The sequence below is a fragment of the Haliaeetus albicilla genome, chromosome 16 (genome assembly GCF_947461875.1).
Source record: "Haliaeetus albicilla chromosome 16, bHalAlb1.1, whole genome shotgun sequence".
NCBI lineage: Eukaryota > Metazoa > Chordata > Aves > Accipitriformes > Accipitridae > Haliaeetus > Haliaeetus albicilla.
In genome coordinates this window covers 18,081,995-18,106,911 of record NC_091498.1, presented here as the reverse complement: position 1 = coordinate 18,106,911, position 24,917 = coordinate 18,081,995, and the positions used below count along the sequence as shown (strand labels likewise).

Sequence of the window (24,917 nt, the reverse complement as noted above, 5' to 3'; positions counted from 1 at the left end):
GATGAGATGTTGAGAAGCTGTGCTGGCCTCGATGTCTGTTCATTTGCAGAAGTCTCCCACCCTTCAAGTGATCCGTAATTGACCAGTAAGGGACAAAAAAGACTGCAAAGGGGATTTTCAGTCATTTTTAATCCCTTATTGCCTTAAGTTTTACTTAAAAGATCATCAGTCCAGAGACAAGGGGCAGTGTGATTCCAAATCCCAGTGCCCCCAAAACCACTACTCAATAGATAGCACAATTCAATTCCTCTCCAGATAAATTACAAACCAGACAGGTTAAGCAAATTATAATATATAAAGGACCATGGGTGTGGTTTCATCTCAAACCCATGTGTCAACACGCCATATTGCTTGTCTCTACACAGTACAGGCCAGATTCTGCCACATCGTTGCCACTACACTCCCTTACAATATAGCCCCAATCGTGAAAAAAAATTGACAAATTGGCCTAGGAAATATTAACACAATTGCATGTAAGTCACTGAAATGACCTACAAAAAAAGAGAAAATACACTTATTTGCAAAGACAGTAATTTCAATTGATTTAAAAACCTGAGCTGCTTAAAAGGTACCAAACAAATTCTGGTAAACAAAATGTTAATAAAATTAACTATGTAGTAGTATTCTACCTGGTTAAAAGTATGCTGAACTTCACAATAGTCTTCTACAACTTTGAGATATGCCTGTCATCAGCCAGTACTACCATTTATTTATTTGTTTAAACTTAACTTCTGTTCTGCCAAGATAATCACATCTTAAGATACAAGAACCTGTTTTTACAGACAGATGTATCATCCACTAATGTTCCTTGGTTGCCTCTTGGTTGTTATTTTCTCCTGAATAAAGCCACCTCTGTGAGACAGAAAACACACTGCTAAGTTTATTTCTAAAAAAATACGCTAACGTCTAATGAAAAACAGACTTTGTGCAAAGTGATAGGTGGTTCTATCCTTTAAAACTCACAGTCAGGAAATTCCTATTATTTTCATTTGTGGCTGTGCACATACTGGGTTTGTAGAATTCATCCTAACGGTGTATTTTAAAGGCATTTTGTGATGGCTACTGCATTGATATGCACAACGCAAACACATGGTTTCCCAAAAGTTCTATTTGTTCCTTAAAATGTATTAAATATGCCAATGCTCTTTTAGTGAGCAAGTAATAAAATCTGCATTGGTATCCTACACAGAATGTGAATTCATGCTTTAAGATCAGAGCTGCTTAGATAGCAAATTATCTGCATCATTTCACATTTACCAGCTAGAAAGCTGTCCAGGTACAGTCTGTATACAGTCAGCATTAGAACAATCAGTGCCTACATGAATACAGTACTTTGTGTCCTGTGGTTTTTGCTGAATATCCATGTAGTACATAGAAATATATGTAAAAGAACAACAGTAATCCAGTAATCCAATACTTCAATGTAGGAGTCTGACATGAGTCAGGCTGGCACAGCAGCAGCTAGTGGTATGACACGGTGGAAACACTAGTAAAGCAGTCAAATACTCAATAATCATGCTGGTTTGGTGCAGAATAAGACACTGATTGGGCTTTGATACATTATGAGTTCAACTGGGCCCATTAAAATACATCTCTGAGTAATTATAGTGGTCTGTCATGTTGATCCTGGAAACTCTGGTGGCCAATACAGAGCAGAAAAGACAATCTACTTTCTCATTTCTTTGAACATCACTTCAACACACCCACCCAAGCAAAAGTCACAATATGCTCTGCACTGATGCAAAGTAGAATCAAATATTTTTCCAGGAAAAAAAATCACCAGCTCATTGAGATTTTATGCATAATAATGTAGGCAGATTCGACCCAAAGACATGAAGAAAAGGGAAGTCAGTTCCTTCTAACTATGGTTTTTTATTCAAGTGGTCCCACAGATTAGTGTGTGTGAGATTTATATATATATCTCAATATATATATAAATATATAAAAAATATATATATTAAAAAAATTGAACCTGTGTAATATGGAACTGTATATACGGAACTATATATACGTAATGGAACCCATATAACAGTCATACAATGGAACCCAGTCCTGTTCTTCAAATTACCAACTTTGTCCCCAGCCACTAGCACTGATCATACAGAGCAGCAATTTCTGCTACCTTCATATACTGTGAAACAAGTATAGTTCTTATCTCTGAGCACCAGTAACAGGTCTTTGGCTTTATCCCATTAAGCACAACCTATGCCAGTTTTTTCCATGTATCCTTTTCTACAGGTGCTCTGCATCCTATTCCACCTGGTCAGTCCATACTGGTATCACTGTATGCACAGCTTTGTATAACTGCCAGATGAAAGAAAACAGATCTGTCTGCTCTTTGGGTTTCCAAAAGACTGCATTTGGGCCATACAAAGTAGTTCTTTTTCAGCCCTAAGAACTACAGGATCGAGCAACTTACACATTTGAATTCAAGTCACCAGATTACCACATTCACCACTAGAAAATCTTATTACTCTTTAACAAGTCTTGCAATCCTAGATATCCCATCTCATTCCAAAACTTCATTCCCATCCAATTTGTGATATAATGTACAAAACAGTGTTACAATTCCTTATAAATTTATTATATGGTTTTGGAACTGTTGCCCTATGAACATACCATTGAACTTCTGACGTAACACCTTAAACCCTCTTCACAATTGGAGTCTTCATATTTTCATATCTGCTAATTTTTTTAGTCCTGAAGATAAACTAGATAAATGATGGAACAAAAAGCAGTCAGCTTCACTCTTCTGGCCATTATCACTTGATTTCAATAAATGATAGGGCTATTATATTCTAAACTGTGTTCTGCAAGAGAATACTGATCTATGTAATTCATCACTGATTTTATAGTGAGTGTCAGAAATTAAGTTGATAAACTATTTCATATTATATGCAACAGAAAAACTGCCTATATACCTTGAAGTGCAGATAATATACTCAATGAGCATTTAAAAAAATATTTTTGCATTCTAGCATACAAAAGCACCCTGCACAAATTACATGAAAATTTCACCCAAATTAATTGAAAAGAAAATTATCCACATGCAAATTTGGCTCACATCTCACTTCAGAAACACAGGCTAGGTTTCAAGAGAAATGGGGCCAAATGGAGCCGTTAAGGCATTCCAGTTTGCTGGTGAACCCAGGGTGAATTAGCTCACACACAGAAAGGCATTATACATACATAAATACAATGTCATACTCACACACAAAAGATAGCCATGTAATGAACTTCAATACCTCCTCAAAAAATAATTCACTAGGCACCTTGCAGCATTTAAGTTACAATTTTCCCACTAGTCAAAATTTCCCAATCAGTATTGCCTAATGAAGGGGGCACACAGAAGAGTAAGGCATATTTTTGACTCGGTACCTAGCACGCTAATTACCTTTCTATGCCTTGGTTTACCCGTGTGTAAAACAGGAGAAACAAAATCTTTATAAATCACCTTTCTAAACTGCTTTGAGATCTGCTGATAAAAAGAGGGAATTAGGGAAACTGAATGTCTAAGCAGTCTGAAACAGGTATCACTTTAAACCAAAACAAAACTAAACAAATGAACACAAAGGCTTGGGGTTTTTTGGTTGTTTTTCTTTTTTGCTTGCTCTAATGTTGGAGCTTTCAATACCCAATCAGCCAGTCATACTACTGTATTGTTTTATTATAAAGTGGATCAGAACAGACAAATTAATCAAATCAGGACAGTGAGTGCACTTTGTTTACATGCTATATCCAGCACATATCTTTCCTACGTTCAGACTAAAATTCAGTTCAGACTAAAATTCACATTCAGCAACAGCTTTCAGGCTGACAAATATTTCTGGAGCTGTGCCACACAGTGTTTCAGACCTGAAAGGTGCTGCAAGCAGGCAGTTTCACTACACTTCTTAAAACCCCATATATCAAATTTTCACATGTTAAACATCCCTCCAAAGGTATACCTGTCACAGTTTAATGATATGCACCATCCAATCTTTGGGCACTCATTTCTTCTGCCCATATAATTATCAGGATTTTAAATCTCTCATTTCTAAAGAGTGGAATTACAATATATAACCTATCAGAAAGAGGACACTTAACTACAGTATAGAGGCTCATTTATAGTTCACTCTCAAAGAGCTTAAGGTAATAGATTTTGAAAATGTGTTGGGTTTGGTACCTATTAATATTTTGGGGTGTATCTAAATCTTTACAAAATTTCCACTGCTGACACAGCTGGAGACTGTCACACTGGTGGAAACTAAAGCAGTTTAATAAGCAAAGTAATGCAAATAAGTTGAACCACCTAGAATTTTTAATCATTGTACTCAATTCATTGTTCCACCAAGGTAACATAGCATAGTTATAAAACTCTTGCTGGTAATCACAGAGAATGAGCTGTACAACTACCTGGTTTCTTCAACATTTGTGAAAAATATCATTATCCCAAATGGGTTTTGAAAACACAGTTTTTCTGACGTTTCATATACATATATATAAAGTCCTTTATATATATGCACGTATACATATGTGTGTATGCATACGTATATATGTAGGTGTATATACCTACATGTAGAGTTGCATTTAAGCAAATTCATTAGATTGTGTTCTCAGCCTTTTCTTCAAAGCCCACTGGTTAGAGCAGATGGAAATACGTAGCCATTCCTCTGCTCTGGTACCTGAAAGAGGACATCACAAAGTGCGGGACAGAGCAGGTGTCGCGGGTGAGCGGCCTCAGGGAACAGATGCCTCAACAAGAGGGAAGGGAGCAGAACGAGAACCAGCAACAGCTTGGGAGAGCTCAGGGACTCCCTACAAAACCCCAGGAACTTCTGCCTAGCTTCTGCATTTGATAGGAAATATTGACGCGCACTGCATTCCGACAGACTACTTCAGATTAGAAAAGGGATGCAAGAAATGAAAGAGTTAAATACATAAATTTATAGAGAGGTTTAAGATAATCACATATAGAGCAGTTATCTTAAATCCGAGAGAGAGAGTGTTTTGCTTTATTTTTTTCCCCTCAAGCTTGCACCTTTTGTCATAATGAAATGCATAGTCAGCCCTCACTTGGTAAAATATTTGTGTTGCCATGCAGTTAAACAAATGTTTTTTTCATTTTCTTTTAAAATAGCCTCCCACCCATGTTTGTCTAAACAGTGGCCCATCAGCCCAGCTGGATAACATGTACAAGCTGAGCAGTAAAATCTCCTCTTGCCCCCATTAAAAGGGTCCTTTCCTTATTTCATCAGCCAGAATGCATGGGGCAATAATAGGACTTCAAAAATAGTGGAGTACATCTGAAAAGAATTCCGATTTCATAATATTCCCACATTCCACTATAACTCACAGCGTCCAATCGGCATTCAGTGTAATAGTTTTAGCATAGGCAAGTGCAGAAGATCAAGGTAATCTTTTCTCATTTCTTTTACACACTGATATTCATAATTCCATTGTGTGCTCTTTTTCCTCTATTTTTATTCTTCCCGATTCTTTGTATGAAATATGGAGAACTCACAAGTATGATTATCAAATTTATGGTGTATGCTTGCTACACCGCACATTATAGTCTCACAGTTGTTTGCCCTGCAGTATGAAAGATTTGCATAGCATTTAAATGGGAGAGATCTATACAAACTATAGTTAAAATATTATTACATTTATATGTTTTTCTATATGAACTAGTAAAAAAAATAATTTTTTATTCCACTTTAGGGCAACATTTTACTACAATTAAATGAAAAGTCTTAGCTCTGCTACTTCTTTGAAAAGAATCATGACCAAAAAGACACAATTCTAGGAAACATAACTGGAAGATGATAAAGAAAATCTCACTACTTCCATATGAGGCAATATCACAATCAAATGTATCTTGTTGATATTTAAAATCTGAACATATTCCCTTCTGTAATTCTTTCATCTGCGTACACAATTTATACAAGAGCTTTGAGAGAGAAAAGAATGAAGCTCTTGCCTTTAATCCCAAGGGGTTTTTTATGTGGTGGTGTTTTTGTTGGGTTTTTTAATTCATTATACTCTCCCTTCCCATAACTGGTGACCATCACTGCAGCACCATACCTCCAACTGTGAGCTTGAACACAAGCTCCCTGAAGCCAAAACAAGTGCTGCTTTTCTGATTTAGAACAAGGGACATTGGAAGAGGGCGGTGGGGGAAGCTTAAGCTTCCATTCCTTCTGAATTTCAGTGTCACCTCTGTAATGCAGTATATGACACAGCAACCTAGACAATATGACAAATTACAGGAAAAACTGTAGCATTTAAGATTACAGAAAATTATCAGATCTTTTAGCAGCAATTTAATATTGTGTCACCTTCAGAGAGAAAAACTCCTTAAACCATGTTTTACATTAAATGTTTGATAAACCATACACCTGATTTGTAAGGTTTTTCTGTTTCAGAGCGCAAGATGAAATCTTATGTACCTGACATTACTCCTCTCAGGGAGGACTAACACCTAAGATGAGAGGAATTCTCTTTTGCAGGAAATCCAGTGCATGTTAGACGCAGACAGACAAAAGCATGGATGGAGAGAAGGAAGGAAGGAAGGTAAATATCAACAAGTAAAAGGACAGAAAATTACTTTGGCAGTTGTGCAACAGTTACAGAAAAAGAATTTAAAAGGAAGCTATTTTTTTCTCCACATGAAGTCCAGAGTACACATTTTATTATAGTGAGCACTGACTTAATTTTCCAAAAGTCAGCCTGAGACAACAGCAGCTGACTATAAGCTCAGCAGAGGAGTCTAAAATTAGTATTTTAAAAAGTCTTTTTATTGTCATAAAATTTGTACATTAAAACTGACATTTTAAAAGGTTACTTCTGTAGAAAGGAACTAGCAGCTATCAAAATCTAAAAACACCAATCAAATGTAAATGTGTTTCAAACCAAACTTCAGTTAGTGCAGACAAACCGCCATGCCAAACAGCAGCGCAGACCAGGGCAAAGCTTTGAGAAAAATTATAAAATTAGGTAAATCTTCAAGTTATTTTATCAATGCATCAAAGCTGTAGTTTAGACATCTTAGTGCTAACTGCCAAATGGTCTGTGTTATTCTATGTTGTTAGCCATAGTAAGTGGATTTCCTACCACGTCAAACAAATTATCAATTCCGATTGAGCAGGTTTGTGACAGAGCCAGAGAAAAAGTCTTTCTTTTAAAGTTGGCCTGTTTTATTTTTCTGCCCTACTATAGAATAGCCCTTATTCTGTATGGACTTGTATACACTTTAGAGTAAGAAAAATGCAGCTATTCATTAACATGTCCACAAGTGTATTGAAATTACATTTACCCCAGTCTTTTATATGTAAGTTTGGTTTATCTATCACATACAGCTGTAAGTAGAAGAGACAAGTTAGTCCAAGGACATAGTGTCTTTCAGGCTCTATAGCACTTAGCAGGTTACTGGGCCTCCAAGGCCTAACAGATTTAACCAAGACTTTTCACACAATCAGGTAAAGAGAGCTAGGCCAGTCAGCAGATGTCCCATTCAGATAACAAAGAGAATATTTTAGTGACAATGTGAGAAAACAACAGTAAAAATGGTAGAGAAACCCACTGAACCGTAGCACGCTTTTTTTCTTTACTGAGAACCATCAACTGGAGTTTGACTGTGACATTCACTGTAGTCTTCAGCAAAAGGGAAAGTCAGTCATACAAGCTTTGTCACAAGAGACCCAAATAAACTATTGTAAGAATCAACTACATCAGTGCTGGACAATCTTCTGTATTTTAATTTCCTCTATGAACTCACAGATGATCTGTTAAAACACCAGGCTAATAGGTGGAAGATTCTTGTCGTGCATGTCATCACTAAATTGATCTACAACAACATGTTGCTGCATTTGTACCTTCTGTTTCACCCCAACATAATGCAAGTATTTAGTGTCCTTGAGTCTGAGTTAGCAATACTAAAACTTGCAAACAAGAAATGGCTATTAGTATCCAACATGGCTCTAGTCAGTTGCAAACCAACAAAGAGGTGAAAGCACTGTGGTGTGAACAAAGCCAGTTTTAGCATTTGTTAAGGTCACTTCAGTTCTTCAAGTCGCTCTTCTTAGAGTCCATTACCTCAGCAAACCATAATAATGATGGAGATAACCCATCTGAAGAAACCAATTTGGGGTGTGGTTTTGAATTTGAATCAGGGAAAAGATGACTACACACCCCATGCTCTGGCTTGTCTCTAAGGCCAAGTTTAAATAAAGAAGAATACTTTTCAGTTATCTTGGACCACATTTCAATGGCAAGGGAACTGTGAATGAAAGAAGTTTACAAAGACGACTGTTAAACATTAAAGTATAGTATAATCACTGTATGAATTAGTCATAGCCAGTTTAGACACTGTCCAACCCACTTTCCAACCATCTGCAACAAATGCGCTCCATTAAAACAGAACCATATGGAAAACAAGCTAGCAATTAACACAGCTTCTATGCATACCTCTAATACAGCACAGATTTCAAACTTTGAGTGAAACTGACTGCTGAATTACTTCCATATTGCTGCTGTTTAGACCTTGGCAACACATATTTATCCTCACTCACTACAGTATGTCATCCCCAGATACTGCTATATCATCAAAATAAGCATGAAAAAACCACCCACAACTAAGCCACTCATTGTGGTTTATAGCCTCTGTTAATAAAATATTTGCAGATCAAAGTATAACAGACTTTTTCAAAGATGCATAATATATTACTTACCAGTCAGTATCAAAAATAATAGCTAATGCAGGGAAATCGATTAATTTATTTGCTAATTGGTAATACCTTGTACTATTAAACAAAACTGCTTCTGGTTTGAGTAGCTTTCTGCTCTCCCAGATTATTTGAAGTGCTAAAGATGCCGCACTTAACACTGTTATCATTTCCCAATCCAAAGGGGACATGCAGAAATCCTAGTTCCAAAATTCAGAGCCATAAAAATGCTCACAGGTAGTAATATTTTGGTTATTTTTCTTCAATGAAATAAGAAAACTAGAATACTTCATAGTTGTATCTGTTTCAGCGTACAAGATCCAGAAAGTGAAGCTTACTATAAAGAAGAAGCTGATTATAGCCAAAATGTTTTGTTTCCATACTCAAAGTAAAATGTAAGTGCTCAGTACACACTATGTGTCCTTTTCTACCCAGTTCATCAGAGCTCTTCTTTTTAAAACCCTGGCGCTTTAATTCAACCTACAGACATTTGTTCTCTTATGTTCAAAAGTTCAGTCCAGGAGGTTTGGTCAAGGTGGTGAAGGCCCACAGAATCATGTAGGTTGGCAGGGACCTCTGGAGGTCATCAACTCCTGCCTCCAGCTTACAGCAGCTCAGGTTGCTCAGGTACTTGTTCAGTTAAGTTTTGAATATCTTCAAGGAGAGGGAAATTGTAAAAGAAAACCTAAATACTGTACCAGAAAAAAAATATACCTAAATGATAAAAAACATATTGGGTATTTAAAACATGACATTTCCAATGCAAATTAAGTTGCTTTAAATCATGTAATATTAAAATTGGGGGAATTTATATTTGTTTTTTTAAATAACCAGTATTTATTTAATTAAACAAAGAACATCATAAAGTAAAATCATTCTAGTTCATCAAAGCTCCCCTATTTCCTCAGTTATCCAGGACAAAGTGAAAAACCTTGACTACAGGCATCATTTTGCTACAGACTTCTGAATTTTCCGAAGTGGGGTTACAGAAGAGATTCATTCCATGAAATATTATCTCAGTACCTACACGATTTCAAAAGCACTGGAATTTTTGAAGTAGCCTTTCATGACTCTAGATCATCATGGGCCCCACTGTTTCCAAAGACCTACAATAAAACATGAAGAGCCTGGAAACAAAAGATTTAGAGGCAGAATTCCCCACATGAATTTAATTCTGTTCACACAGAAGTTTCTCCTCCATTAAGCAGAAAACAAGAAACTGTAAAACAACTCTGCATTTCTTCCTGGGTGCTTTTCACACCTTCAAAGGTTTCAATACCGACAATACTAATAGAGGCCTATGGCAATAATACACTGTCCAAGCTTAATATACTGATGAAACAATATTGCTTAGCTATTATTATATAGGTCCATAGCTGCTTCTTGGTTTTGTCCTTAGTACTGTCAATTGTAATAGCCATATAGAAGATCATATGGTGTTTGGTGGTGGATTTTAAGTACCAGCATTTCAAGTAATGTAATTATCCTCTCATTTTCACTTCTACTAAAAAGGAAAGTTCTAGAAAACCTTGTCCTGAAGATGTCCTTGCACATATGACACACCCACAGGCTTATGCACATTAACAGAAATAAAAGGATATAAACATGCATCATTTAAAATTCATGGTTTGGGGAGACATTATCAGCAATACTTGAATACCTAATACAAACAATAACTCATTTTGTCTTAAAAATATGCCCATAGCATCTGAAAGAGCTGAAGCAGCATTAAATGGGATTCTGATTAACGACATTTTGGTTTAATAAAAAGAAGGTTTCAGTGACAGCCATATTAAACATCAGTTTGCAAATATGACTTTAAATAAACCATACGCGTGTGTCAAAGACTGGCCTTCTGCCACTACATTTATTTTCTACATTCATTAGGTAAATGATATATTGCCAAAAAGTCAAAAAATATTCAAATGGTATTAGGACTGCAAAAAATGCAATGCTTTGGAATTAGCACCTAAACCTCCTGCATCCCCCATAAATTCTGACTAATTAAATTCCTACTATGTTATTCCTCCTGTTTTCCTCACAGCTGTTTTATATATTTTCACCTGTTTCACTTCCCTTTTTATTCAAGTAACAAAAAAGCTTAACCTTACTTGATTGACAGAAAGGAATAACAATATTTAATTAACATCACTTCATATGTGACAAATCTTAAAACTCTGCTCAGTCAATAAGGCTCTATGAAAGTATTCCCCCAACATTTTTAAAAGCTTTTTAAGAAAGCTCAGAACACTGTGTTCTTAATTCAAAAGCACATGCCGAGTTAATTATGGTCTTATGCTTTGACCAAAAGTAGGATTTGTGGGATTTTCTTTTTCTTAAGTCAAAGGATTGAAAAGTAATTTATGAATGATACTGAAATAATGCACGAATTAGCTGCTAACATGCTGTTAGTTTCAAGCGTTAATTTTTTTTTTAATGTACTGGGAGGGTCAGCATTAAAGTCATGCTGACTTGAAACTCTGTTTATACTAAAAACTATGTTAACTAAACAATCATGCTATTTTACAGTCCTTCTACTTGCTTTTAGATTATTGCTCTTGACGAGGTTACTTGTTTGGGAGATTTCAGCACAATTTCTGCCAATTTAAATATAGATGTTTCCATAGCTAAACAAATACTGTAACAGTGTCACATACACTCTCCCTGGAGTTACTATTTCTTTAGGTATAGATGTTTAATTCATGTTCCCATATCTGTGTGAGCAATTACACTGTAGGTGCATACTCTACACATTCTCATATCTTACTGTTTGGCTGTTTAAGGAACTTGGTTTACCATGATCTTGTTAGTACTAACACATTTTCAAAGGGGTCAAAAATGGTTCAAGGCACATACCCAGGTGTGCATGTGTGTGTGTGCGCACAAATGTAAAATGCCCACAGTTTAGTAATGTTTATCAAAAGTATTGCTATATGTTTCTCAGTTGGATTTCAAATAGCATCTGATTTCCTGTAGATTATTCATTTAAAATGTGATTTCAGGCTCTGACTCACGTGGGTTCAGCACCACTTTTCTCCCATACGATAGCCGACAGACAGGAAGGGCACTCAGGCTGAAGCAGTTTAAGAAGGAAGAGCCATGGACAGTTTTCTCCCTGACTTTCCCCTTTCCTTTGGGATATGCTCCTCAACAGCAGACTGAGCTAGGCAGAGACCAAGTCACACTGCAAGGCCTTCCCTAGCTCCAGCCAAACACTTATCCAGTCCTAGTTTGGTTCAGGACCAAGCTGAATTTCCCTGAATTTCTCCTGCTATTCTAACAGTTTCTATATTAACTCCTTTTTTTATCATTAACAATAAACACTAATAACCATAAGCATTAGTCCAATGCATTCTAACAATCATTTCTGTTAGGATGATTTTAGTAGCCTATAAAATTATTTCGGCAAGATAAAGTTCTCTCAGAAATAGAGGAATCAGTTATTCTCTAAGAAGAAGGTATGTGGAAGATTAATATGCATATAGTTTTGCCACAATATTGCGAACTCTTGCCTAGCACTTTTACATCCATTCTGCCCACTTTACACCGTTTGCCACAGAAACTAAATGAACTCCATATGACTATTTAGTTATTATTTGCAGAGGGAATGTGTTTTTAAGTCAACCAACGCAAAATGTGAAGTCACTTCTGCACTATCCATTCAGCAAATAAGTATGATCTAAAAGTAATGCATTCTACAGCTTGTATTTCTACTGCATAATTTCATAGATTTTGAAAATGTCTTCAGCATGTTCAATCATCAGTAAGGTCAGGGTTGCCAGTGGCACAAATCCAATATTGAATTCTTTGCTAAAATAATGCAGAAAAATAACATAGCATTGTGATACACAATTAAGGAAAAGGCCATGCCCATTCAGGCTCAGGGAAGAGCATGGCTCAGCAATCAAAAGAGAATAACGCAAAAGCAGTATAAATTCAGTGACAGGTGAGTTTGGGACATCGAGCCTACATGGTGACAAAGGGCACTTGGGTGGCCACAGTCAGGGACTGTGTGGTACAAAGTTCCAGTGACTGCAGCAGAAGCATCTTAAAAGAAGTGTCAGACTGGCCATCACAGGGGCCAGGAAAATAAGGGAATTGGAGCTCTCACAACGAAGACGGAAGTTAGCAAGAGCAATGTATCATAAACACAAGTGTATCCACTTCTGTATCTTGCTGCAAGAGAAAGAGCAACTTGTCAAGTAGCAAATAATGTTTCTACTTCCATCTGATTTTTGGTAACTTTGTATGTAAGACACTTTTATACTGAAAATGTGCAAAACATGAATATTTTTTGACAGAATAGAATGCCAGTATTACTTTAAATAATACTTTAAAAAAAAAAAAACCACACACAAAAAAACCTGCAATGACTGAAGTGATAGGAAAAAAGATAGCTGCTTAAAAATTTTTTTCCATGTTGTCTGAAAAGCCAAATAATTTTCGATCTAATTTCTTCTACATTTTAGTTTCACTGCTTGCACTATCTACCAATATAATGTAAGGATGGATTTAGGAGTAAGAGGAGATTTAGAATTTATAGCATTGTTACAATTTGTAAGATATATAGTTTAAAAAAAAAAATGAATCACAAATTCAGACTTCTGCTTGAAATGTTTGAAAGTGCCATTTGGATTTTTTTGTCCAATTTTGTTCATAAATCCCTTGTTTTGAATGTTTCGTATCCATTTAAGAGATGAACCAAATCTATAAAGTGAGGACGAATATAGACTGTGGTAGTATAAAGGAGAAGGAACATAATTTAAGAATGAAGAGGAAAAAAGCAAGGGACAAGTGTACACTTATGTCTTAGAATACATCAGTTTTAATTCTGACATCTCAGTACTAATGTTTTGGGTGCCACAGTTCTATAATGTATACAAAGCATATTTATAAACCTATATCATCAAAAGTATTAATCATTTAGAGAATATCAGTAGACCTTTGAGCATTTTATTTTCCTCAAGTACATAGTAGAGAAAGACTGTCAATAGTCCTAAAATATTTGTGATGGTGAACCCCACCTTCTTTCACTCAATAATCTCAGTCTTATGCTTGAAAAGATGAAGGAGAAAAATGCTTATTGATTATTCAGTCAGTGATGGATAAACAGAAAAAGGGTTTGCCACAGAAAATATCTACAATGAACTCAAGATAATTAGGGGAAAAAAGTGACAAACTACTCTTCATTCATTTCCTAGAGAAGTTACTGCATTTCTAGCCCAGAAAACCCAATTATTCAGACCTTGCTTCCTCCATTTCCTACATTGTTTCCTTCTTATAATGATTAAGAGACCTTTCAACACAGATGTGGTAGTCTTGCTTTCTTTTCTGTTTTCTGCCCACAAGTAAATTTATTGCTCACGCCAGGTTGACAGCCTCAGAAACTGAAAGGGCTCCATTTATCCACAGAACAGACACTCCACTGGCCACGTAAGCCTCTTCACATTACCCCACCAACCTGCTTCGACCCTGACCCAAAAGGAGCAAATGTCAGGAGTGGGCAGATCAAGTGCCATTTCCATTCCAAGCCTCATATGATTCCTGAAGCCGCCAAAAAGCTATCAAGTAGTGCCAGTAACCATGGGCCTAGCCCTGTGGACACCTTTGTGGATTTGAACCATCAATTAACACAACACAGAGCACCTAACTGTCAAAATTTAACAAATATAGGCTATCATTGACTTGGCTGGGTTCAAATCAGAGACCTTTGGGATGACAGATTCCATTTCTAATTAAATCTTTCCTTTGCAATCCAGTCCCAGGAGCCAGAAAAAAAAAACCCAAAAGCCTAACAAATGATGAAATGAGCATTTACTAGTACGGAGAGAGAAGAAGGCTCAAAAACTAAAGGTCATGAGCCCAGACCAAACACTAACACTTATTTTCTGTGTAATGCAATACTGGAAGCCTTACCATGAAGCATAGTAGGAAGAGAATCACCCTTCAGATGCTAACTTTCAGCCACATCACCCTCACTAGCTAAGTTCTGTTGCTAAGCATCTGTTGTTCATTGTTGGAACTCACATTTGCCTTTTTACGTTTAACAGCATGCACTTTAAGTGGAAACCAAAATGGTTACTGCAGAATTCAAGCTGAGGGGTTTCCCCACTGAAAAGAGATCTTACAGTAAAAGAGAGAGATTAGACCAAGTTATACCTAGACGTATCAATGAAAAAACCTAAGGCAGGAAGGACTGCAGAGAAGTTGCTGCATATGGTTGGTCACTAAGGCAACCAGTTTTTAAAAGAATTATCATACATTACCACCTAAATAACCAGTTTTGTAGCATTTCTAAGCTTTGATGTAAAGAGCAAAGTTGAAAGAAGAAAGCTTTGAAGTGGACATAAGGAAAACCTTTTTCACCATTAGGAGAGACAAGCAGTGGGACAGACTGCCCAGGGAGGTTGTGCTGTCTCTATCCTTGGAGGTTTGTCAAGACCCACCTGGATAAAGCCCTGAGTAACCTGGTCAGACCTCACAGCTGACCCTGCTGTCAGCAGAAGGCTGGACTAGAGACCTCTCGAGGTCCTTCTCAACCTGAATTATCCTATGATCTTCATCTTGAGGCAAATATCAGACAAATGTGACTGAAAAACACTATGACACTGCAATGGATATGAATGCATAGCAGCCAAGGCACTAAATACTACCTGAATGACGAGGCTTTATATTCTAAAGTTCTACACAGACTACTATGAATATTACTGCTGTGAATACAATGAACAAAGCAAAAAATAAGTTTGTTTATAATATTCCTCTTACCATACTCTCTAGTCTCCAGTAAACGTACCATTGCAGAGTCATTATTAGTGTGCAAAACTTGACGGTTTTGGTGAAGATGCAGAGAATGACACAGGAGAGCACACTGAATGATGAGTAACGTGGCTAATCCTGGAAATCTGAACCAGACTTTCAGACAGCAACAGATGTTGTAAGACTTCAGACAGCTGGCCACAGCTTCCACTGCTGTGCTTGCAATAGCTACACGCAGGCAGGCTGTGGAAATAAGAGATCTAGGTGGTATTGCAAGATCCCTGCATATCCATGAGATATCTCTGGTTCTGGGAAAAAGAAGGTACCTTCATGTTGCAGCTCCTTTTGGCATACAAAAAGGATACAGCGGTAACATTCTTGAGGACTAAACCAATGCCCCTCATGCTATGTGTGGCTGCTACGAACACACTAGTTCCACTGAATCAGTAACACTCCTTTGAGGAGTACTGCTTCTATATCCATCGTTTGTGTTGCCTTATGTTTTTTGCCCTTTACCTACTAATTTTTATGTAGCAAAATATACCTCCATGGGTCACAGACTTGACTGAGTCCTGAGTGCCCAGAAACAACACCCAACTTTTATGTGCTCATCATTTTTTTGATGGGTCTGTACCCTCCTTCCATTTTATTATTCAGACACTCAGACCACTATTGTACATACTTTATCACTGGAGTTATTCACAAGATTGCCAGCCTTTTGGAAGTAATTTCTTCTTCCATCGCACAGGTCCACAGGGAGAACTTAGCCTTTATAGTGAAAACCCTAATGCCAAAATTTACTTTTTCAAATTAAAACTAGATCCAGTAGTCAAACTATTTAGATTGCATTTTGAACATCCTTGAACAAAGTCTGTTGAGCAAGGATGCACAGAGTATTTATGACACTATATCACTCATAGGATCTCCTCAAGAAATTCAAACCTCTTACGAATTGGTCAGAAGACAATTTCAACTATGCCTTAAAACCCTTTTTATGAAAGCCATATATAAGATTTCTTTCTTCTCTTTCTCTATTCAGAGATTTCAGTGTAAATAACTACCTGGAGTGAGAAGAACACATTCTTCAGTTAAGTATTTATTACAGAAAGGACACTATATAAAGACTTTCATACTAAGGTGTGGTCCAGTAATTCTAATCATTGTTTTAACATTGAGTCCTTATCTTGTTAGCAAAAACTTATCCCATGTGTAAAAAGAAGATTGATTTTTTTTTTAATTTTAGCATTTGGTGTCATTGTCATAAAATAAACCTTCCTTGTTCCTGTATGTTTCCTATGACTTGGTAACCAATTAGCTTAATCTTCATTATATTTACAAGGTTCCTCAATAACTCTGCCTTTGGTCTCTGTTCTAATATTCTAAGATCCCCTCACATGTCATTTCTGTCCTTTTCATCTACTGCAACTGCTCCACTCAAATACGTAATGACCTTCAACATGATCTGATCGTCTCTAGTCTTAGCTGATACCCTTCTCTCACAGCTCTCCACCCCATTTCAGGCAGCCACTGTTCCCTTTCACCTTTCATAGACCTACTATTTCCACCCATTCCCCTCTTTTGGCAGAAACTTAGATTTCAGTTCTTTTCCTTTGGCTGAGCCTCATGGATCTCATGCCCTTACTGTCTTAACGGACACCTCCACAAACTTCACTCCATTTCTCCTTATAGCTAGGCCATTAGCAAGTTTTTTAGACAATTCTTCATTCCAGTTCTTCAACAACATCTCTGAAAACTATCCTTTCTTCTTTACATCTATGGCTGAAAAGCTGTAAATGAAGTCTTAGCTACTCCAGACTCTTCCTCTTGGTGCCTTCTGTCAAATTCTGTTTCTTGGAATAGTTAAAATTTCTTTTATACTTCCATGCATCTGAATTCTGAAAGAACACTTAACAAAGACAACATCTGTGTATTACAAAGCTGGGACTCTTGAAGGACTTCACTTGGCAGTCCTGCACAAAATGAACATACTAAAATAGAAATTCCCAAAGGCAACATATCAAAAGTCATAAATGCCCAGAATCATTCGTGTGAGTTTCAGCGCCTATACTGATAATTCCTTGCCTTCTCCTTGGCAAATATCTACCTATGCCAAGTATATGATGGAATTTTAAAGTTACAGCATATGCATTCTGTTTTAGTTAGAACTGAACAATGTAGTAGAAAGGCAAGCAGACATCGGGTTGTCACAGCAGAGGCCAGCATCTGAGTGGAAGAGCTCTTTCACAGGAAGTTGGTTCAAATAATTTCTTCCCTGTAATTTCAGTTGCAAGTGTTAACCACAGTATGTAATTAACTCAACTGTGAAGAACTTATAGTACCCCTCTCCAAACTGTAAACATGCCGCAACACAGAATCATTGCTGCTGTGGTACCCATGTCCCCACTTTAAAAATATGTATGTTAAAACTAACCGTTGCTCCCTTCTGAATTTGTATTTTGCAGCACAGGCACAGAGCACTAGAGGAAACAGGAAACATTGTGCTAACATGACTATAGTATTGATGAATAAAAACTATAACCCCCAGGCTAAGCTGCCAAATAAGTAGTGAATTAATTTCTGTAAAGTACTCCAATATTACAAAGGTGTGTTGAAAGGTGTCTGCTCATGTTTCAAATTAAACGCACTGCTGGTCAGCATTAGCACCTCAGCTTTGAACAGCAGCCATTTGCCTATAACACTTCAGGGGCTGGGAAAAACGGATTTGCCATTCACACTGGAATAATTAGAACATGTCAGGAAGAATTAATTTCCTCATTTTTCAAAAGGATACACAGAAATTACCATGTTATTATATGACAGGGTCCCTTGGAGGATTGTATTAAATTTAATTTCTAGCGCAGCCCACACAACAAATTAAAGTCATAAATAAGATGGAAAGAAGCGGGACGCAGAGCATATGTTTATGGCAATGAGTGAAGCCAAGGGACCAGAAACAACTATCTTCATTTCATTTTATTTAAATCAGCCAGACACTGTGTATCTGAATGACAGCACTTGTTAATGGTGCTGAGATTATAGGCTCCTTAATTTTAGGAAACAGAAGCAGTCACTCAGTATTTCAAATGGTATTTTTTTTCTACAACACAGATATTAGTTTAAAGTTGCTCCCTTTCAAGGCAGCTTCTCATGGCTCTACAGCAATGTGCAACTTCATAACATGAGATGTACTTTTATTTTTAACTGTTTTGTTTTGTCTTAGCAACAGAGGAGAGTTGACACAAGTATTTTTAACAGAAATACAAAACCAGTAAAAAGTGACTGGTAATTGAGAGAACCAAATCTTTGGGTAGGCAGAATATGCCAAGAGTGAGAAAGATGGCAGGAATAGCCAGTAACCACCATGATTTTATTTGCTACAGTATTTAACTGCCAGTATCTAAAATAATTTCCTACTTTCATGCAATCCCAAATGTTTTGATAGTACAAAAAAAATTCAATGCAATATTACTACTTGCTAATACTCCAATGACACAGACTTCGGAGCAAGACATACCTCTCCTAACATGCCTCAAACTCTGAGGTCTCTCCTTAGAGGGAGCCGTATGAGGTCCTTTCGCCCCTTCAGTAAAGAACTCACACTCACAGAAGGATATGTGGAAGCGGTCATTTTATACAACACTGAAGTCAACCCAGCTGCACTGTAATAACATTTATAAAAATTTAATAAAGTTTTATAAAATATTAACGGTGCCTTAACTTATTTTAATACGCACTTCTATATTATTCTTTGTACATTTCAATTTTTAATTGTCGTGAAACTCATGCACTAAGTTAAAATCAGACAGAATTACACTGAACATCTCCTCCTATCTATGCATCCATAGCAAGTATGAAGACTTCTTGTTCAAGCTTTTGTACATACAAAGGCATGAGAAAGTCAGTGAAATACAGGGTTTGATAACATTAAATTCTGGAATACAGGTTGGCATAATTACTACTCATCTGTACTGTGAAACTGCTGCCTCCCACAATATTGTATGAAATATCCTTCATTTTAAACCTCAGAAGCTTTTTCAGAAATGCTCACTAATATTTCCCTTAACAGGAAACAAGAGTTACTCTACAATTATCAGAAATGAAACGTGTGATAGCAGGTGATAAGGAAAGTTAACACAAACATTCAAAATTACAAAAGCAATTGGTATAAAAAGATAGACTAAAGTTTGGTTTTGGACAAGACATTAACTTTTTCTTGTTGATAGCTGTAAAGTTTCTTTTTCATATAGGCATTTGCTGTGATACGGGAAAAAAACCTAGAGAAATCCTTTGAATACATTAACTGGTGCACTACAAACTGCCAATATCCAGCTTGCAACCATTTTATCATGCTTGTTAGCTCAAGACAATCTTAAAAAGAAAAGAGAGTTTGCACACTTTAAGAAATAGCTGTCATGGAACTGAGCACTCCCTTGGGTGCAACAAACTTTAAATAATTTGTGAATCAATTAACTGGCGACTCTCTACATAACACAGATTTCACACTCCCAGGTCACTGCATTATCAGTTTGATACGAATCATAACATTTTGGAGAAAAGTTCATAATTGAAATCATTAATTAATTTAACAGGAGCTTTTAGTTATGCATAGCATTACACAGCTGTAAAGGAGCAGAGATCAATTAGTTGGTTCTCTGACAATTTTCTCTACATAGCGGAAAACTTTTTGGTTTGTGAAGCATATTACTTTCATAGCCTTTTATAACTATTTTAAACATAAAATGTTCAAAATTATTTTATACAATTCTAATGCAAGAAGAAAAACTCAGGTACTGTGAGGAAGAATCAACTATGATTCTGCAGCACCAAATATTATGTAGTTACCTGCATTCCTTTGGACTTAACAGAAAATAAAAACAATTATACTCAAATGGGGATCAAATACGCTTTACAGAAAAACAGACATAACCAGGACCCAAAATGATTGACTCATATTATTGAATTTGCTTACTTCTAACATAGCTAATACGTGATATGTAAGAAAGCTGCAGCACTTACATGAGAAATGCATCAGCATTATAGGAGGAGAAGCATTTGCAAAGTGTACAATAAAGAAGGAAAGTTTTCACTAGAATCAACTTGGTGACAGCAGAAGTACTACTACCTCTCCATAGAATTCCTTTACAATTATGAAAGGCTAATATAGAATCATGAGAAAGATTAAAATAATGGAAAACACATTCTGCTATGAGGCAGCCAAGTGGCTTACTCCATCAAATTTGTTGAAGAAAAAAAAATACTTTAGATCAGAATCTAGCAGTATGCACGTGGAAAAGAAAATATAACAACAAGGGGATTTTTCAACCATACAGACAACCATGGCTGTAAACTTAGATTAAACCAATTCAAACTAGAATTATGGCACACGGCTTAATAAGTGAGATAAATTAAACACTAAAAGAAATTAACAAAAGGTTCTGGTACATGTGCTATCACTGTAAATTTTTCCAGTCAGGCTACATCCCATAAAGATATAACCTCTAGTCTAGCTATAGCTAGGGGACTTCAGGAGCAGTTCCGCGCCTGCATTATGCAAGTCACACTAAATAATTACTGTGGACACTCTAGTCTTAAAAGTTATTAACCTATTAAAGCTGGAGTTTTTCAAACATACATGTGGACTTTCACCACTGGACTTTCATGCAAGCACCCAGGGAAACACCACGATTAATCTCCAGCCCATACTCACATATTCAAAGCTCCTTTGATTAGTTTTTCCTGAAGGATGGACATCTAAACCTTTAAAAGCCCACAGTTTATAATAAATACAGAGACTGATTTAATGTAGTAATCAGTCTGGATGATTTGATCTAAATTTACTATTAGTGCATGAGGATTAAATATTTTCTGTGCCCTACCTTTTGTCTGCATTGTCCATTTAGAAAGTAAACTTATCCGCAGAGATACTTTCAGTTCAAAGGAGCTTTACTTTTAGTTGGAGGCTCTACATACTATAATACAAGTAAAATAATAACAGGAATCCAATAATGCCCATTTCAGTAATATCTCACACATTTGGGGAAGCCACTTTGCAGTTCTTCTTCATTCTCATGACACAACAGTAAAGTGGACATTTCATGCACATTTGCTGATATGGAAACAGACATAGGTGTGTTGAACAACTCACTCAATGGCACATGAACAGCAACACGGGGCTAATTTCAAAGTCCTGCTTCCAAGTCTGCTGAACCAGATTTACCCCATGTTGCATTTCAATATTGCTGTATAGATGCTTTCAAGCACTAGAAACAGGATATCAGATTTTAATGAGTATAGCAATTAGTATTTTTAAAAGAAAAAATAAGAAAGATTATTTGTAGTAGGTACCCCTACTACAAGTAGGTGAAACCTATTTTCCAAAATATTGCTTCACTTCCTATAAGTTTGACAAATGCCACAGATTACGTTTCCGTATTTAGACCAATTAGTTTCTAATTCATGATCCTATAAACAAAGCAAAGCCCACCTCCTTCAATCATCATAGGAACTTCATTTAATCTAAATACACTAAAATGAAGTATTTTCAGAAAAGTAAGGAATAACTAGATACTAATAAATAATTTTCTTAAAAGATTAAGAATAATAATTAAAAATAAGTAAATTAGGTTTTGTACTTGCCTTCAGTTTAAGCTAGCATCCTTAAAAACTCATTTTTAAGTTTTCACATTTAGGACCTGAAATCAGAGGACTTGCTATGTTTTAAAATCTTGTGTATATATATACTTTTTTTTTTAATTGGACAAGTTTTCAAACTATTCAACAGACCATCAGGTGTTGATTACTTTAGAGCAATTATTCAGCAGTCCTAGTTATTTAACCTTCATCATCTTCCTCCTCTTCTTATTATCAAGAAATCACTTTCTAAACATACCACCTAACAGGCTCTGAAGGATAACAGCAAGCAGAAGATACTATGTGAATCAGAAACCCTTTTGGTGATTCATATGGAATGGTAATGTTGTGAATCCATTGGTAAATACTCATCAGACCATCTCTCAGGGCCCTATTAAAAACATTAAGTACATATTTGAACATGAGTTATTCTATTTTGAACATATTTGAACATGAGTAATTCTATTTTGGTCCAACACAAACCCATCTCTATGCAGCCTTATGATATAGTTTAAAATCCAAGCAGAAGTGAGCAGCCCTTATACTTACTGTTTTTCAAAAACCTAGATTGCTTGCTATGAAGTCATCAGCAGAACTTAACACAAATGTTGAAGGGTTTAACCAGTACAAGAGGAAAAGCTCTTTCCTGACAACAACAGAGAGCACTGCTGCTTGCCTAACCAGCTCTGGAGAGCATTAAGGAACTTGAAGTCTAAAGGTAAGTGGGCATTGGTGGGGACCTCAACCATCTTGGAAAGTTATATGCTATGCGACAAGAATTTCTGGCAACTCGGATGAGCCTCAGGATCAAAAATCTAAAGTACAATCTTGATCAAACTACAGTCTTCAGAGACACAGCCAGGCAATTATACAGAAAATAAAGCAAAAGAGCAGAGATTTGACTCAAACGTTGGCTCCCTCCTTAGCTGGAGGTCCACAGCAGAGAAAGAAAAGTAACATGAAGAAACGGTTCACTATGCATTACAATTAATTCACTGATTGGCTGTATAAGAGTCCAGATGTTCCAGCTCCTGTAAGTATGAGCATGGCTCCAAATTAAATAGCTAAACTGCCAGAGATACTGGAAAACCCTAGTACTGCCAAAGCTGAAAAGGAATCTCTCATATACTGCTCTCTCTCTTCTCTGGTTGGAGGCACTACCACAGATCTTCTCTTGGAGATTTTTCCTTCTCTTGACAGGTCAGAAATTCAGTCAAATTGCAACACCCTTATGGGCCTGGGAGACTACCGCTTCTTATTCCAGTATGGCTCACAAATGTTTGCCAACTTTTTCTTGAGAAATCAATAGCAATTTTTCCTGTGCTTTTAATACATACCTTATTCAGTCGCCACATTATCCTCAAATATTCTACCACTAGAACTGAAATGACTTTCACGTACAGACTCCAAGATGTTTGGGTGTTGTCACAAAGCTTCAAGGATTACTAGGACTGTTTCCCATTCACTACAGTCAGCTCTAAATCAGCTGTACTAATACCAATTTTTATAGTCCAAGGCAGATTTGTTGATGGGGTAAAAGGAAATTCTTACACTATAACTCTGGCCTTATCCCTCTGTGAACTGAAATGTAGAAAAAAATTCCTCATCAAAGATCTACAGAACTTCTTACTGATGACCTCTGTCTTCAGTTATTACACATGGTATCTACAAATATGCTACTAATGAGTTTTCTGTTTTGTTATGAATACTATGTTGCACTCTCTAACCATAAAACTCACAAACTGAGTGAATATGTTGAATATAAGAGGATATACAGCATTGACATTTGTGCTCATCTGAGACTCAGTTTTTACTTGTGGATCTCAAAGATCTTTGTAAAGAAGAATCAGCATTGCCTTTATTTCACAAGTGGCAAAACCGAAGCCCAGAGGTCTTATCTGACGCATTCAAGGACACACTAGGATACAGGAGAAAATAAAAGAGTGCCAAGGCATCTAATCGGGTATCTGAATTAGGAGCATAGATTCTCCTACAAGCAATGGAAATAGTGGAAGGTGATTCTTCGCTTGTGCACCTGGAATTGCCTGCTGGGGGGTTTATACAGTGCCTGTACAGCAACACTAATTCAGGCACTTTACAGTCCTAAAGTGACACACTGACTCCCTTACTCCCATCATGATGTTTGAATCTTTCCTGAGGATCAAAGTGGTACTTCAGGAAAGTTCAGAGAAATGGGGCGGGGGGGCGGAATTTATGGTTATTTGTTGTTGTTTTGCTTTGGTTTTAAATAGGCCACACCAATTTTGTGTCCTTTATTATTTTAGGGTAGTATTTAGTATCTTCCTTACAGCAGGTGTTCACTTTGGAATATATTTTATAACTAAAATATAGCAATACATAATGAAACAAATTTAAATCCAGGAATTACTGCTGGGCCTTAATCTTATTCAGTAAAACAAAGCTCCTCCCACAAGTTCTTCAGTCGTTATTCTTTCATCACCCAAAATCTTACATTTCTTCAAATATCTGCAGCACCAATGAACCTTCACAATCTTATTTTTAAATAGATTTTGTTTTCTTTAAGCATTATATAAATTAATACATAGGCCAGCCTATCAACTACTCTCAGTCTTTCTGGTCTGACATTTTCCCTATGGAAAAGATTGAGACCAAGCAGGGTCCCCTACACACAAAATGAAGATGATATGAAAGACATTATATGACTCAGAATACAATTTCCACTTCAAGTAAGTCATGTTATCATTTGGCACTTTTCGTTAAGGCACAACAAAAAAAATCTGTGTCATAGAAAACAGGCTCTCAGTTACCTCAGAACTCTTCAAAATAAAGGAATAAAAGCCACAATAG

The 24,917-nt window shown here is 36.5% G+C and overlaps 1 protein-coding gene and 1 long non-coding RNA gene across 5 annotated transcripts in view; one reads left to right on the top strand and one right to left on the bottom strand.

The window, feature by feature from the left end:
- Window positions 1-24,917, bottom strand: part of SOX6 (SRY-box transcription factor 6) — a 382,363-nt gene that overhangs the window by 276,569 nt on the left and 80,877 nt on the right. The gene's annotated exons all lie outside the window — the stretch shown is intronic.
- LOC138689280 (uncharacterized) overlaps window positions 22,550-24,917 on the top strand; it is a 29,157-nt gene continuing 26,789 nt past the window's right edge. For both annotated transcript variants that reach the window (XR_011328135.1, XR_011328136.1), the window contains exon 1: window positions 22,550-22,806. This is a non-coding gene — a long non-coding RNA (uncharacterized lncRNA). The remainder of the gene's footprint in view (window positions 22,807-24,917) is intronic.